The sequence below is a fragment of the Podarcis bocagei genome (assembly GCF_964188305.1).
Source record: "Podarcis bocagei genome assembly, chromosome: 17".
Taxonomy (NCBI): Eukaryota; Metazoa; Chordata; class Lepidosauria; order Squamata; family Lacertidae; genus Podarcis; species Podarcis bocagei.
Window position 1 is genome coordinate 43,137,759 of NC_138143.1, and position 9,537 is coordinate 43,147,295.

The window sequence follows — 9,537 nt, forward strand, 5'->3', positions numbered from 1 at the left end:
AACCTTGCTGGACAGATGCATCCTACGGCCCTGCTATGTCACTGGCTAATGTGGAGGAACTAACACTGACATAACGTAGCTGTGATCCTAACTGCAGTGTTTATTGGAGAGTATCATTTGTGAAGCAAGCTCTGACAGCAACACGGAGGGATGGGGCTGCCAACTTTTCATTTTTGTAGATCCCCTGAAGTAACACAACTTTCCCAATCAGCCACATGCCAGTGGTGGGCAGCACAGGGGTGCCAACCTGGAATAAAATATTTGGGGAGGCCAGGTACACCACACACACACATCACATGGTGCAAAGCACACACACACCATTTGAATGCCAATGTCCATCAACTGGGGGGGCAGCCCCCTTAAATATTTTATTGGGGGTGCCAAAGGGCCTCAGCCCCTAGAAGTTGGCTGCTATGTGGCGGCAGCAGTTATGTTTGTCTACAAAGCACTCTGGAAGCCCCAGGAGCCCCGTAAGGGTCGACTAAGTGGCAGCCTTCAGATAGGTTTCCAAATGGTCATTGCTGGTATAGATCTTGCTTGACTTACACATCACTGAGAGTAAAGAACAGATTCTGTCTCTAGTGACTGACCTGTTTCGTGTGCCTTGGCTTTGATCTTGCAATTAAAAATATGAGTCATGAGGTAACAGGTTGAGTTGAGTTCTCCATGTTTACCAACAAAAGTAGCTTGGCTCCTCATTCCTTTCATTAGTACATGACGATATTTTTTCCAAATGAGAACCTCCTGATCTAATTGTCTGCAGCAACTTGGGGGAAGCTAGCCAGGTCTATAACTTTGGAACAATCTAGTGAAGAGGCTCCTTCCATAAGTGGAGCCCCAGCTATTGAAGCATCTCAGTCCTAGTGATAAAGCAGCGAGCCAAGGTAGCAGGCATCTGAGTGACTAGAAGGTAAACACAATTCATTCATTCATTAAATGCATAACATTAAACTAAAGTAAGGGCACTGTGGGTTAGGAACTAAATCCTGCAAACTTCTAACACATGAGCTAAATTCTAGGGGTGATAAGCCTGCAGAACCATTTTTTTTAGCTCTACCCTAGCAGGGAGGTCTTTGAGGGGCTACTGCAAACCAGAAACCTAGATTAAATTCTAGTTTTGGAGACCAAAAAAAGCAAATCAGTGCTCCTGATTCTTCCTTTGCAGCCGTGGCTTGAACTTTTTTTGCACCTGCTCCAATATATAGGACACTGGGTGTAGAAACTGTGGGTGTGGCTTGCCCAAAATAGGTCAGTCGGCCAGCCTCAGAGTCCTGACAGGCCATCAGTGCGTAGGCAATTGCACACCGCTGCCATAGATCTTTGGGTTTTCTACACACCAGCTGTTAAGTTCCTCACTTAACAGTATCAACTCACTTTTTGTAGGTCTGTATACTTTTGAATGAGCATCTATCAGGAACAAACCTTTTTTCCCAAATAGGGGCTGGAAAAGACTGAAGCTGTCCTGATTCAAGAGTGTGAGTGCTCTGCTGGAAACTGCTGATATCTGTTAGGGGCAGTTCTTGACCACCTTTTCCAGATCTTCCAGATACGGCCACCTTACTTAACTATTGAATTGAATAAAGTTTTCTTCTGGGAAATCCTAGGTTGTGTGTCATGTAATTCCATCAGAAGTTTCTGAGGAGAGACAACCACTTACATGCCTCACAAAATACAGCTATCCTCTATCCTTAATTCAATATGTCTGGTCTAAAAAGGCCCAAGATCTCCTAAGAAGGAATGCATTACCCTAGACAGGAGAAATCCCTGCTCTGCACATCTTATTTTGGAAGCATTTACTGGGGTATGTTCCAGATGTTCCAATGTAGGGGCGAAGGCTGAGACTGGTAGATCATTCAGCATTCCCATGCTGACAGCCCGGTTGGTAAATGATCTTGTCAGTTGGTAAAGCCGAATGCTGTAGCTGAGTTGCTATCATGGTTTTCAGTGCATTCTTTCCCTTAAAATTATAGTCCAGCTAAAGGTTCTGTTACAATGGTGAAATGTTTTCCATAGATACTGGTGACATTTCAGTATCTAGACTCTCTTTTCCCATCTAATAGCCCTGTTCTGGTTTATTTAAAGGTCAAGGGACCCCTGACCATTAGGTCCAGTCGTGACCGACTCTGGGGTTGCGGCGCTCATCTGGCTTTATTGGCCAAGGGAGCCGGCGTACAGCTTCCGGGTCATGCGGCCAGCAGGACTAAGCCGCTTCTGGCGAACCAGAGCAGCGCACGGAAATGCCGTTTACCTTCCCGCCGGAGCGGTACCTATTTATCTACTTGCACTTGGACGTGCTTTCAAACTGCTAGGTGGGCAGGAGGAGGGACTGAGCAACGGGAGCTCACCCCGTCACGGGGATTCGAATCGCCGACCTTCTGATCAGCAAGTCCTAGGCTCTGTGGTTTAACCCACAGCGCCACCCGTGTCCCTATTTCTGGTTTATTTAGTGCATTACAAATCCTCCTTGGAATTCATGTTACGTGACACAGTCTTCCATAGGATGAACCACTGAAAGGCTTCTTCTTGCCTGTCTCCCAGGTGCCACAAAACTCATTTTCTTAGCAGGTGTTACAAAGGTTCCAAGAGTGCTGAAAACTTTGGAAGGAACCAATGCTGCTGATTCAATATCCCTAGATGTACCCAAGGTTCTGACAGGTTTTGTGAAAAACAGCAACTATGCAATACCTGGGAAACGTCCAGTTTGCTAAATTGTTGGCATCCTCTCAACATTACTAGCGAGTCCTCCATTCATGGAGCTAAAGGTAAAGGACCCCTGGACAGTTAAGTCCAGTCAAAGGAGACTATGGGGTTGTGGCGCTCATCTCGCTCTCAGGCCAAGAGAGCTGGCATTAGTCCACAAACAGCTTTCCAGGTCATGTGGCCAGCATGACTGAACCACTTCTGGTGCAACAGAACACCATGACGGAAACCAGAGCGCACGGAAACGCCAGTTACCTTCCATTCGTGGAATGGGGCAGCTGAGCAATTGCGACTTTATAGTCCTCACAGTTCCATCAAGCTGAGCTGGGGGTTGTTTAGGTGTTGCCCATTCGGAAAACTCCAGGAAAGATTATGCCTTCTTATTCCAGTCTCTTCTGATCAGTTTCGATTATCCCTCAGAAGGCATATGGAACGACCCTGGATTTAAACTACTTTGACTGGCTGCTCCCTGGATATGAATCCCAGTCTTTGCTCCCCTCAGCATATCTAAGACTGATGATTTCTTGTAGGGCTGAAAATGTCTGTACATCTAATTTATATGTATTTCATTCTAATGTGGTCTGTGTGCTTTCAGCAATGTTCAGCCAAACGAGGTGGGTCTTTTTCCCTTGTACTACTAATACCTTTACAGTTTTCAATTGTCCTTTAGATGTAAAAGAGACACTTACAGGTCCTATTATTGGGTTATTTCCCCCAGTGTAAGCTTTGTGTGTCACTGTGGCCTTGGCCAATGGATCCAGGCCTGTTTTATACTGTTGGTTTCTCCATTGAGAACTGTAATATAAGCTCCTGTATCTATATGCCTACATTTTGACTGCTCTATTGTACAGTTAACATTATAAAGTTCTATAATACTTCAAAAGTTTGGTTTTCCACATCACTTTGTGATTTCCACCCCCACAAAAAAAGTCTTCATGAAATTCATCAGCATTTTAGTATGATTTTATCCCAATTGCATTTTTTGTGTGCACCTTTTCCAAAGTATATACATTTTTGCCAAGAAAACTTACACAATATAATGCATTTTTGCATCTTATTTCCACTAATGTGCCTTTATATGCACACTTTACCTTACCATGGGCATGTTTGTACACATTCCTTGGCATTGCAAAATTCAGAGAAGTACAAATGTTGAAGGATGGCCGTGTTCCAATTCATGTACTGTTTCAGAAATTGGGCATGCTGCTTGCATGTAATTGGATAAGGTGTTGTAATTGCAGGGACTGGTTCCATTGAATTTATCCATTATCACAATCAGTCTGGAAGCTTTGTCTGGCAATTACTTGTTATATCATTCCATCTATTGACACTGTCCTCTTTTCAGATTTGAAAAGTTCCAGCCCCTTGTCCAGGAGGAAAATGGTTCACCTGAACTATCAGGTGTCAGCTGTCCCATGTGCTTAAGAATGGTCAATAAGAGTGGATATTTTGTCAATTGTCTTCACAAGTTGACTCCATGTGCTCTAATGTGTATTCAGAGAAAAGTTTATATCATGTTTCCCGATCGGGAGGGAGGAAATCTCTTGATGCTATTCACGGTTTCTAATCATTCAGTATAAACAGATCCAACAGCACAATCCTAACCATAACTACTTAGAAGTAAATCCTATTGAATTCAATGGTGCTTACTCTCAGATAAGTGGAGTTAAAATTGCACCTAAAAAGTTCTTCTATTTGTGGGGAATTCAGGGTGGGTGGGTTTTACAGCATTAAATTTCATTAGTAACAACAGCTTCAGCTTAAACCATTCCTGAAAGCCTCAAACATGGAGTTTATCATAATTATTTATGAAATAAAACTTAAAGTTGGTTGTCATATTTGCTCCCAAGTGCTCCTTTGTACTGGAAAGATTGGATGAATGTCTTAGCATGATCAGAAATGTTAATTGACAAGATTTCAGATCTTTTAATGGTTTACATAGAAATCTGACCTTTTGCCAGAGCTACCTATTAGCTCTTGTAGGAAGAGTATTGAAGATTGAAAATCAGAAAAACTGTAAGTCCCTTTTATAAAAGAAGTGATTAATCAAAAGGCCTTTAACCAAGGCCGACCCACCCATGAGACAAGGTGAGGCAACTGCCTCGGGTGGCAGGATCCCCAGAGCGGCAGATCCCGATCTAGGTCTTTATTACTTGCCTGTTCCCAATGTAGATTGTCACTCACCCCTTCTTCCCTGGCAGGGAGGGGGGAAGCCATTTTGTGGTCCATCTCAGGGGCCAAAATGTCTCAGGCCAGCCCAGCCTTTAACCTTTGTGGCCTTGTTTCTGCAAACAGAATCAATAAACAGTGTGGATAAAAGGGGAGAAAAATAAAATCCCTGGCAGATTCCTTTCCAGATCAGGAATTCATCGTGTCCAACTGCTGATTTTAACTTGAGCAGTCGGTGAAGAACACTGGAAGAAGCCACAGGTAAATTTTATAGTTTGTCTAGTTTTAAAAGGCAGGCGTCTTCCCTGTACTCATATGCCCTCTCTGCATCAAGTGACAGAGTAGCACAGGCTTCCTCATCCTCGGCCCTCCAGATGTTTTGATACTACAATTCCCATCATCCCTGACCACTGGTCCTGCTAGCTAGGGATCATGGGAGTTGTAGGCCAAAAACATCTGGAGGGCTGAGGTTGAGGAAGCCTGGAATAGCATGACATGGTCTTTTATTCACAATAATTGGTTGTATTCTAAGAGTGAGATCCAACATCATGTGAGTGGATCTCCAATGGCTCCCTCCATCTGCCACTCTTTTTCTCCATATTCCAATTTTGCTCCAGAGGGTCTCTCCTGTTTAAGGCTGCCATACGTTCAGAATTTCCCAGACATAGCCGGAATTTGCCCATGGAAAAGGTGTTTGGGTGGAATTTTTCCGGATTTTCACATTTTGAAATATGGCAACCCCGCTCCTGTTCTGCAAATAGAATCTGTCCACTGGCAGATGGACACCAGAGTATTTCATCTATAGTTCTACTGACAGTGCATGCTATTTTGTCTGTTTAAGATAAAATCATTTCTAAATGGTTTATATAAAAGCTAGTAATAATATTGAGCCAATGAGCTAAAAGGTTTGCAAACATCTTGATTCAGGAGGATGATAAGGACCAACCAGGATCCTGTGAATGGGCCCAAAATATTTATGATTTTTTAAAAAAATGCAGGAAAGCCATCTCGACCCAAGATTTTATCACTCTTCAATACTTTTATAATGGACTCTCATTGGCAGCATTGCCCTTTCTAAGAACTCTCTGTGAGCTGTTAATGGTTTGGGTAAAGTAGATTGCGGAAATGCTGCAATATCTTCTTCCCTTGGCTTTTCCAGAAGTACAGTGACACATAGTAAACAGCAAGCGTACTAGCTATTTCTAGAGGAAACGTACTAGAGGATTTAACCGTAGAGACAATTATTGTATTAGTCTTTTGGAGAGCCCTTAAGCAAAGAGCCTATCTGCCCTTGTTCCTTTTACATGGTAATCTTGCTTTAGAAAAAGGACTTTGGAGTTACTATTATTTTCTATAATACTTCTGTTCGTATGGCTGTACTTCTCTTCCAAATTTTCAGATTTACTGATCCTTTGCGATCTGTTGTTTTCTTTCTTGTTTTTTCACGCTCAGTGTTATACAGATACATTTGCCTCTGATTATTTAAATGCATCCCATTCTATTAAAAAAACAACCGGGGTAGAGCATAGCAAGCAAAGCATGGAGAGTGGGATGGCTGCTCTTTTGGCTTTGGGTGTATGGCTACTTATAGTATCTCATCGCGTCTTTTTTGCCTGTGCCTCCGGGCATTTTGGGGGTGAATCTGCATGCATGAATGAAGGTGAGTTGCCCCAGCCTCTCTGGGCGTCTTCCAACCTTTTTGCATCTGGATGTTGGGCTCATGAACAGTTCTGAATGGATTTAGTTCTTTTAGAGTTTTGTTTTACAGTGGTACCTTGGAACTCGAACAGCTCCGTTCTCGAATGTTTTGGCTCCCGAATGCCGAAAACCTGGAAGTAAACGCTTCCGTTTTTTGGGAACCCGAATGTGTGACACGGCTTCCGCTGAGTGTGAGAAGCTCTTGCAACCAATGGGAAGCCGTGCCTTGGTTTTCAAACGTTTTGGAAGCTGAACGGTCTTCTGGAACAGATTTCGTTTGAGAACCAAGGTACCACTATATTGAATATCCTTTATAGTTTGATTTTACCTTCTAAAACTTGTGAGGCTCCCATTTAAAATGTTTCTCTCTATTTTCCCCAAACTTATTTCCCATTTGGACCATTCTGGGTCCTATATATTGGGTTCTAGATACATCTTCTTCAGCTTTCCCCATCAGTCCACAGAAACCAGTTCCTTGGATCCCTGCTTGGATTGGTAGCTATAATCCCTTCCCTCATTCTTTAGTCTTTAAGTTAAACTGCTATAAGACTGGGAATTTAGTAAGCTTTTAGTTTTAGGAGGGCTTAATAATATATATGCTTTATTGGCAGCTGTTTGGTTAATTTTAATTATTTGCCAATTGCAGTGAAACCCTCGCAAGGGTTGGGTCTTGGCACAAGCTCAACCATAGCCAATTTTCATGCCTGCCCTGAGTGTCTGTGTCAAGAGGTATAAATATGGGAGAGGAAACCTTCACAGCATGGTATAGCCCCACCCTAGCCGTAAAAGAACTGGGTGCTGCAAATGGGTGAGCAAAACATCAAAGGAGGAATTCAGTGTAGCACTATGATCTCCCCACTCCTCGTCCCACATGTTCTGGGGCACATGGGGTAGGGCTGCCATACATCCAGAATTTTCCAGACATAGCCGGGATTTGTTCACCAAAAATAGTGTCCGGGGGTGTGTGTCAGAATTTGGTTAAAATGTCCAGGAACATCCAGGCATACGGTAGCCCATATGCCCATAGTGTTGATTTTTGGGTGAGTTTCCTAAAAAATAGCTCAACAACTTTTGTGTCTGGATTTTCACTTTTTGAAATACAACCCTAGCATGGGGGACGGGGGGGGGGGGAACCCTGCTGCCTTAGCATAAATTCTTGTGCTAGAAATTCTGCTAGAAGGACTCATTAGCTGAATCTGGCCCCAATATTGAACTGTATGAATGTGAGAATATTTTAGCAGTATTTCATGCTCCCCAAGGAAGCCTAATATTTCTTTTAGCTGCATGCTAGTAATTCTACTTTTTTCAGTGAGATTGTTTAAACCCAGAGCCGTAGCTACGGGGAGGGGGTGTCTAGCCAGGTTTATTACCCTGGGTGAAACCTCCAGAGGGGTGCCATTGAGGCTCCCAGCTTGGGATTATGCAAATGAGACCCAGGTGAAATAAAGCCTAGTTTCGCCTCTGTTTAAACCTCTGAAGTTTAGAGACTGTACAGCCCCCAGTTATCCATAGAGTGAATGGCTAGTTTACAAGAGCTCCATCAGGGATATTATAAAAACAATGAGTGATCCCTTCAGCTTTTTCACAGTAAAGAGTGCAAGGGTGGTTCCAAACTTGTAACCCAGGTGAATGGCATAAGCAAAGAATGTAAGCACTACATCATGGAGGAATAAGACTGCAATCCTAGCCACATTACTTGGGAGCAAGTTCAGTGGGACTTGCTTTAGAGTAAGCTTGCATTAGATCAGATTCCACATTACTGTACAGTGGTGCCCCGCAAGACGAACGCCTCGCGAGACGAAAAACTCGCAAGACGAAAGTTTTTTTCGTTTTCGAGTTGCTTCGCAAGACGAATTTCCCTATGGGCTTGCTTCGCAAAACGAAGCTTGCCCCCGCACCCCGGACCTCTTTTGAACCAAGGGGCGGCAACGGGGAGAAGCGATTCTCACCGCTGCCCCTTCCCTTGCTTTAAAACAGGTCCGGGGACAGAGGGGAAGGCCCGTGGCGCTTCCCCCCTGTCCCCGGACGGTCTCCATAGGAACGCATTGATTGATTTTCAGTGCATTCCTATGGGAAACCGTGCTTCGCAAGACGAAAAACTCGCAAGAAGAAAAAACTTGCGGAACGAATTAATTTTGTCTTGCGAGGCACCACTGTATATGGTATATACTGTATGCGTGGGTGGCCCCGTGTTCTCTAAACCACTGAGCCTCTTGGACTTGCCAATCTGAAGGTCAGCGGTTTGAATCCGTGTGATGGAGTGAGCTCCTGTTGCTGTCCCAGCTCCTGCCAACCTAGCAGTTCCGAAGTATCCCAGTGCAAGTACTGCAGTGGTGGGAAGGTAAACGGCGTTTCCATGTACCCTGGTTTCCATCATGGTGTCCCATTGTGCCAGAAGCAGCTTAGTTATGCCGGCCACATGACCTGGAAAGCTGTCTATGGACCAACGCCGACTCCCTCGACCTGAAAGCGAGATGAGAAAGGACAGCCTTTTCCACACGCGAGGGCAGCAGGCTGGCCCAGGGGGTACAGGGCAGGTCTCCTGCCGCTGGCCGCTCTGGCCACTCCCACTACCTCAACATCTGTCAGAGGCAAGTGCCTCACTCCGCCTCATGGTAGGGCCGGCCCGGGTTAACATAATACAGTGGTACCTCGGGTTAAGTACTCAATTCATTCCGGAGGTCCGTTCTTAACCTGAAGCACCACTTTAGCTAATGGGGCCTCCTGCTGCCGCCACACCGCTACTGTGCAATTTCTGTTCTCATCCTGAAGCAAAGTTCTTAACCTGAAGCACTATTTCTAGGTAACCTGAAGCGTCTGTAACCCGAGGTACCACTGTCTGTCCTTTTCAATGTGCTGGTGTGGGAAAGGTGCTTCTGGGTTTCTTTTTTGTTCTTCTTATGTATTTTGTGTTTTGTTTTTGCTGTCAGCCGCCCTGAGGCGCCACACCAATTTCCTTATTCATGGCAA